Source organism: Vigna unguiculata, chromosome 9 (assembly GCF_037176805.1).
Source record: "Vigna unguiculata cultivar grain cowpea cultivar isolate G323 ecotype 2 chromosome 9, ASM3717680v1, whole genome shotgun sequence".
Classification (NCBI taxonomy): Eukaryota; Viridiplantae; Streptophyta; class Magnoliopsida; order Fabales; family Fabaceae; genus Vigna; species Vigna unguiculata.
The window spans coordinates 46820897-46828873 of NC_140800.1; positions in this window are offsets into that span (position 1 = coordinate 46820897).

A 7977-nucleotide genomic window follows, 5' to 3' on the forward strand; every position below is an offset into this window, starting at 1 on the left:
TTTTTTTTTTTCTAAAAGCGAGGCAAACGTAACGATATTACAAAAGTAAATTTTAATATATAAGATAAGAGTTAGTAAGAAATTGCGGGAAATAACCCTACTAATTTTTTAATTATTACATTACTTAAGTAGATCACATCAGATTCTGCCGCCCAGCATTCTCCAACTTTTTTTAAAATTTGGTTTCCTGCTGGTTAGACATATATATTGCCTTTTTGTTGAATATATGTATTTTAATGTTCACTAAATATTCAATGTAGTAAATTTTACCTATATTTCGGTACCATTAAATTTATAATATTTAGGGGAATGGAAAATATCAAACTCAACTCATGCGATAATTTAAATAAGTAAGAAAATGAGAGAAAGAGAAATTATATCAGTTTTTTCTCTCTCTTTTAAAGTATTGGTAGTTTAAATTATGAATAATAATTTGAGAATGAAAAATATTAGAATAATTCTCTTTTTTTCTAAACTCATATAATTTTAGTATTGTGTGAATAGTTAAGCAAATGGATATGTTTTAAGTTTGAGTAAGATGATTTTGTTTAATGGGTGTCCTGGATACATGTATTTAAAAATGTGTCTTTAAAAACATCTCATTATATTTTTATATTTTTATTTATATATTTAGTCTGGGGTATTTATATCTTTGTTATCCTAATGCATCAGTATTGAGTTATTTATTATTTTTGCGACTCAGAAGAACCTGTCCATTCCATAGACTAACCAAATTAAGCATTGGGCTTAGTGAAAATCCGAATAGTACAGCATAAATAAAGCAAAGCAAAGAGTGAATGATGCATAAAACATGAACTTTCCGTTCAAAAGACGCAGGGTCGGCATCAAAAAGGATATCATCATTAAAAGTGTACAGTAACATACTATGATTAGTGCTTTTATTACAAAAACTTTCTTCATTCTATGTACTTTATTTCAACCCTGTTAATAAGCAATTCGCCGCTTACAATTTCTACATCAAATGACACACTCATATATAAAAACGTCGCTGTAAAAACACTGTTCTGTTTTCTCTTATTTCCACGATTCCGAATCTATCTTGTAAAGTTGCTGCTACCTTCCTAATACTTAATATTTCATTTCCTTTTCAATGACTAACCCCAAATACAATACTATTAAATGGCTTTCTGTCTGCTAACATAACATGCTTTACTTTTTCTTTAAAATACCATTAACGTGCTTTCTTCTTTACAAATTCATCCTAAATCCTAGACTGCGACACAACTCATACTTATTCACCACTTCTTTTAATCACCACACTAGCTAAGTCATTCAACTCTCCAATTTTAGTGCGTTATTTACCATTTTTTTTAAACCAATATCGTTTTATACAATAAAGCAAAAGCTTAATTAAAATATACTATTTTAAAGTACTACTTTTGACTTTTACTCTAGTCTTATAAATACATTTCTCATCTTATTGAAATTCAATATTTATATTTAATTATCATTTATGTGAGCATTATTTGCTTGGAGTTATTTTCGCTAAGCAATCATCTCAACCTGTTAAAAGTAATCTTAATATTTGATTGCGTTTTACTAGTGTAATGTACTAAAGCCTGCCGGCCAAATAAAGATATTTTAATAATCGGATAAATAGTTTTTAAATGGGGTCGAGTAAGAAAATACTATAATATTATTTTTGAAAATTGATGAAAAATATAATGCACAGTCATAAAGTATATGTTCAAGAGAGAAGAAAGATAGAAATCATTAAGTTAAAATATTTACTACATGTTCTAATCCTCCTGTTGGCTTTGAAGTTTTTTTTCTTTTATAATTATTATTTTTTAAGACAATAATTAGGTTTTCAGATTACAGTTTATAATTTATAGTTTATCTCTATTTATGTTTAATAATCAACGTTAATTGTAAGAAAGATGATCGGAGGAGGTAAATTCGAGTCTACATATTTACTTATTCTTTATTTTTATAATGGGTTTAAATATTTTGATGGTCTCATTTCGAATGATCTCATTTTGGTGAGAGTGTGTAAACTTTATCTCCATTTTTAAAAAATATTTAATTATATTTTAACTTTTGAACGAGTGTTTCAATTAAGTTATTTTTAAAAAATTACTAATAGTGTAAACAACAAGTTACATGTCAGTATATGATTTTTTAAATTTTTAATTTTTTTTGTTAAATATGTTTTTGATCTTTTAATTTTTAGTGAAAAATATAATTAGTTCATTTTTAAAATTTTGAGACAATTTAGTCCTCTAACTTTATAAATGCGTGAATTTAACTCTTTTTAACCCCATTTGTTAACTTTATTTAATGTTTTAGATGTGTTTCATGTTAATATTTAAGCTAACATTGAAGCTAGCATTTAAAAGAACTTACATGTGTCATTGTCCTTCCACGTGATACTGTCAATGTCACATGTCCCACTGGAGACCTAACACATAAACACAATTTTTTATAAAAAAAAATTAAAAAGTATAAAAGTAAAAAGAAATAAATGAAACACATATTGACATGTGATATGTTGTTAACACTATTAATAATTTTTTTCAATGACTTAACTAAGACCTTTTTAAAAAAATAAATACAATTGAAACTTTTTCAAAAACGAGAACTAAGATGATGAGCATCCCAGTAATTAAATATTTTTAAACTAATAAAAAAACTTTTAGAAAGTTATAAAATAATAATATTTATAAAATAAAACTTCAATAATATATTTTTTGTTTATAAACTTGACATTTTAGAAATAAAATATCTAAACATCACTTAAAACATAATTTTTACTCTTATTTATCTTTTAAATCTTACAAATGTAACAGTAATTAATTAATTTCAATTTGGGCACCCCACTTTAGAGGTCAAAATGAATTTCAATCCGTGAGTCAATTCTCGTTAAATCACATGTTTGAGGGATTAGGTTGAAAAATATTTAGTTTTTTCAAAAGTGGGTTGAATTGAACCCGACTCATTTAACACATAGGTTAAACGGGTTCAAGTTGGGTTGAAGGTGGATTAATCCACTTAATGCACCAAATCCACCAACATTTTTTTACAATTTTTAATTTTTTTTTGTTATAATTATTTATTACTTTTAATTATATAGGTTTACAATTTCATATTTTTAAATGCTAGAATATTGTTCAATAATATTTGAATAGTTTGAATGATTAATTAATTTGTTTGTCAAGCTATATATATTGATACTTTAATCTTTAATTATTATTTTTATATAATATTTCGAGGATTAGGTGAACACTTTGATTTCACTATTCTAAAAAATAAATTAAGTCAATTCACTCTTATTGTGATGTAATAAATATATAAAATAAATTGTAAAACAAAAAATTATAAGCAAGTCAATCCACTAACCTACCAACCTGTGGTGGATCGGATCAGGTTACAAAATTTATGACTTATCAAAAGGTGAGTTGGTTGAACTGAACCTTTTTAATTCAATTTGTGATGAGCCAACCCGTGTGAGTTAGACCGACTAACTTTATAATCTTACTGAAATGATTTCATCTGTTTCATTCCAATTTATGTCTCACGAGTACGTATTATTATTGATCACCAAATTTAGAATACGGTATTTGTTATATTTTAACGAGGAAAGTTATCGAGGCTCGAAATTTATTAATCGTATAATTAGTTAGTTTGGCTTGAAATTTATTGTAATATTTCATCGTATTTTATCCGTGAGTGGATTCGATACAACATTTTTACCGAAGTCCTATTATATTTTTTGAACTATATATCTTCTAAGTACTTTATTTATGTTGGTTGTTAAATGGGCATAAAAAATTATGTTCAACCGGTATAAAAGATTCATCTAAGTTAGTGAGATATTATTAGTTTATACTTTATCGTATTTAGTAATTTTTTTAACAATATTATTTTATCACAAAGTTAAGTTCATCACTCGATAAAATTTAGTCTAGTGGTACTTGAAATAGTAACTAGTTGGTTGTTATTAGTTGAAAATTTTAAGATATGATGTTTATGAATTTGCTGATAATCCGTATCTAATATATAGTGTATACTAGTGGAGATTTGAGAGGAAATATAATGTAAAAAAACGTAATTATAAAGATGATGGAAGAAAAAAAAAAAGTGTGAGAGAAAGTAGTTTTTGAGAGAAAAGTTGAGAAGTGGTAATGGCGAGTATCTTGGTGACACGTCCTTAAAATAAAATAATTGAAGGGTCACTTTCGTGATTGCGGTGAAGAATTAATGTCGCCTTTGAAGTTTAGTGTTGTGGATGTATGTGTGTTATGTATATGTAATGTGGCTTTCAGCAGTCCGGGAAGCCACCATTAGGAAAGCTTTGCCTACCAAATAAGTATTATATTATTCTAATTCCCTTCCTAATTATTTTTGTTAATTTCTTAGGGTAAAGTGCCCCACATTTGGAATCCTTGTGAATCACGAGTTGGTCACTTTAGATTCCACACCAAGTCTCATTTTTAAAACAACTTAATAAAGTGGGAATTTTTTTTAGTTTTTATTAATTATGAATTCATTAAGCTATTAGCAGTATGTATTTATGAAAAGATTCTCCAAATTGTAATAAATTTATAACTTTGAACCCAAACAAAAGCACGAAAAAGTTGATAATATATTATAAAAAACTACATTATAACTTTAAAGTTTAAATCTGAATATGATGTTTATAATCTCTTATTATTTTGTTTATGATTAATTGATATTCAATCTTCACTTTATATTTTACAACAAAGAGAAAATATAACCCTTTTTTATTTAAAATATGTTTTATTTAAAAGAACAAAAAAAAATAGTCATTCAAAAACGTTAAAAAAAGAATATGACTGCTTCTTTAGTGCAAATTCTCCCCACACCGGTCATCTTCTTCACTAAAATTCTCATTTCAATGTCATCTTCCTTGTGATCAGAAATAAGAGTTTAAATCTTCGTAAAATTCTCTTTGAACCTACTTAAACAATTTCTTTATCCGCATAAGTTGAATATCTAACCTTTGTCTCCTTTTTCAGTTTGGGGTTTTAATTTCTACTTTGATCATGATCAAAGACTCATTCTTCTATGTGATTTCTTCATTTTGGCGCCATTGTGACACTGGCCACTAACTTGGTGTCGTTAGGTGTCACTTTGGGATTGTCAAGCGCTAACAAGTCAGTGGTTCCAGGGGTTGTAGTATTGAGCACCACTTCTCCAGCTTTGTGCGTCACCTTGTTTTCTACTCTGCGTGATCTTGAGAAAAATGAGGGTCACACTTCGTTAACCGTTGGATAAAACTGAAATTTTGACCGCACGTCCTAGGCACATGGATCTTTGATTTGACCGTTGGGATATTTGTTTTGAGGTATGTGGTTAGGGAAATGGTGTCACTTTTTTTAGGTATGTAATGAAAATATTGTAATAGAATATGATTGATGAGTTATGTATGATTGATGTTGGTATATTGAGACTTGACTTGATATGTTTTTTTGTATAATAGACGATTGAATTTGAGATAACATGAGGAAGATAAGGAAATTTCATGGAGAAATTTCTTTTGGTTGTAATTTAGTGTATGTATTGATATATAGATTTAAGTAAGGTTATATCCTAACATTCTAATGATTATTTAGACTCATATAAAGTATAATGGTTCATGTGATGATAATAGCAGGAGGTCCTAATTTAAGGTAGGATAATGACCTTAGATGACTATGAATTAACCTTGTGTGGGTAGGGTAAAACTCATTAGCAATGGCTTTGCAGGCAGTCAAGGTCATCACAAGTGCAAGTTTCAAGTGAATCCATTTTCATTAGATGTTTCTGGATAATTGAGTTAGAGTGTCATTCACGTCTAGTTAATACATGTAACTTGTATTGAAATGATTTTATTATTATTGACTTATTTAAAATTCACTAACTTACCCTTCTCCTTGTATCTTTGTATATTCATTTGTCTTCTTCCTTTATTATGATCACCATAATTAGTGTGAGCAGATGTTTAACTTAGATGTTAAAGATAGTACTACTACATAACATCCTTTTGAAAAATTCTTGTTCTTACAATCTTTGAATTTTTTTGTGTCCTTAAATATTTTGTATATCTTAGTCTTTGGATGATTATAATAGTTAATCTAATATACTCTTTTTTATTTGCTTGTTCATATTAACTTATGTAATATTTTATCTAATAGTTATTTCTTTTAAATAAGATGTTACATAAAAAAACTCAATAGTAAATATAATATTTTGATTTCTTTATAATTTTCCCATCATTCTACTTAATGTTAAATTTATTGTATCCTCCTAGATTTTTTTTATAAACATTAATTAAAACAATAAATGATTTAATAATGATACTTATTTAAAAAACAAGTAAAGTTTTGTCTCATTAATATTAGAGATAATTGTGGATGACAAAAACTTGTGCTTAATGTGTTTCTCATTTTCTTTCACTTTTTAATTTTGATTCTTTATGTTAAGTTTTCTCTAAATTAATTGGTTATGATTAATTTTATAAAATAATATTATATCTTAAAAAATATTATTTATTAAATTATATAATTGTATTAAATTCTATATATCCAAATGTTTATATCTAAAATTAAAAAATAAAATTGTTAATTTAAATTTAATTTTTTAAAGCATATCAAAATTGTCCATTAACTTAATATTGAATCCTATCTATAATTTCATGTAAATTAGAATGCAGATTAGATTGATAAAAATTTATTAAATTTTTTAGCATACATATCAATTAGATTACAGTTTTAATTTTGTTTTTTTAAATAATTCAAAATAATATTTTGATATGGTATAGGGTGAGACTTTACTTGGAATATCAAAAGCTACTATATTTACCTAATATTTATTTATAAGCGATTAGAATTTTAAATAATTAATTTTCTCTTCTTAGGATTTACAAACATAATTAAAATTTTAAATCAAATACACTTAATACAAATTATTCATTCCCAGATAGACATCTCACATGTCTTCGTATGTGTTTATGCAAGAACACAACATAATCATTACAGTCAAATTACACTACTATGAAGCTACACTCATTACAAAATACAAAATAAAATAGAAGTTATTATTTAAAATTTTACATGCATATATACAAAAGTCGTGTACACATATTCTAATAATTCAAATATTTCATTAACTTCTCGTCCAATGAATTCACGTCGAAAAATATATATTAATTAGACTAGCGTACACACAGATGTTGTTGTGTCTGTGTGTACACATTTTTTAAATATACTTAATATTATATTAGTAGGTAATGATAATGTAATATTATTAAGTTAATAAAAAATAAAAAATTAATTTATTAAAAATAAAGTGAAATATACCAAAAAAGATGAGATAATAAAGAAAAAGAGAAGAGTAGAGATAGACGATTTCATAAAAAAAATTATAAAAGTAACGGACAATTTTCAAAAATTTAATAAATAATTATATTTTAAAGGGTAAAATTGATATTTTAAAATGTGGACACAAAAGAGTGAATCCTCTTTATATATTGTTATAGATATAACATTAAATTATATATAAACTATAGTATATAATTAAAAAGTAAAATTTATTTTATTAAAGTGATTTTGTAAGATTGAGTTATGACTACACATATTATTTTAATATGATATCAAAATTATAAATATAAAATCTATTTTAGTCAATATTTAAGTTTGAGTCTTGCTAACCATTGCCCTAAAGATACTCGTTAAGAATAATTAATATACATTGGATCCTATAAAAGTACATAAATAAGTGTGGTATTAAATAAAATCTGATCTAATAACAATTAATGCACCTTTATTTTATTTAAAAGATAAAAATACTCATAAATATTATACAAATGTGTTTAATATTTTTTTAATGTTCACAAATAAAATTTAAAAACCAATTAAATAATAAAATACCTATATTTTAATGTTGCTAAAAATTAAATATAATTAAACATAAGAAATTTTAAATTAACAGAAAAACCAACAAAAAGAATAATGT